The sequence below is a fragment of the Penaeus monodon genome, chromosome 24, assembly GCF_015228065.2.
Source record: "Penaeus monodon isolate SGIC_2016 chromosome 24, NSTDA_Pmon_1, whole genome shotgun sequence".
NCBI lineage: Eukaryota > Metazoa > Arthropoda > Malacostraca > Decapoda > Penaeidae > Penaeus > Penaeus monodon.
The window spans coordinates 14,904,235-14,905,077 of NC_051409.1; positions in this window are offsets into that span (position 1 = coordinate 14,904,235).

The window sequence follows — 843 nt, forward strand, 5'->3', positions numbered from 1 at the left end:
GCGTTTCATTTTCCTTGTTATTTTTTATTTATTTTCCTGGTCATTATCATCTGTCTTTTATTTCTCTACTTTTCTCCGCTTTTTTTTCTCTGTTTCTATATTTTCCTTACGTTGAGTTTTGCCTTTTACCTCTTTCTTTTTTCTGTTCTTTTTTTGTTTTTCTTTTCGCTCTTTCGTTTTCTTTATTTCTTTATTTCTTTGTTCCGTTATTTATCGTCTTATTGTTCTCTTCTTCTATTTTTTCTCTTTTTTCTCTGCCTTTCCCCATCGTCTTATCCTCCTCTTCCTTTTGCTCATATTTTTGCCTTTTTTTGTCTTTTTTCTTATCTCGATTTTTTTCTGTCTCTTTTCATTTATTTCTTATCTCGATTTTCTCTCTCTATTTTTTTTTCTTATCTCCATTTTCTCTCTCTATTTTTTATATATATTTCATATCTTTTTGTCTTTCTCTCTCTTTTCATTTATTTCTTATCTCGGTTTTCTCTCTCTATTTTTATATATAATTTACTTCTTATCTCGATTTTTCTCCTCATTTACATCTTCCTTTTTCTTATCTCGATTTTCTCTCCTCCTTTACTTCTTCATTTTTCTTATCTCGATTTTCTCTCTCTCTATTTTTTTTTTCATTAATTTCTTACCTCGATTTTCTCTCACCATTTCCCTCTTCCTTTTTCTTTCTTTTTTCTCGATTTTCTCACAAGTTATCATCAACTCCTTATCACTTTTCGACACCTCTTTCTCGCCGTTTTCTTCGCGTCGACTTGTGGCGGTTTCTAACTTCTTAAAATTGTTAGAAAACTTGGAACTGATGTTTTTGCTTGAGGGAGATTTCTGCTTGTACGT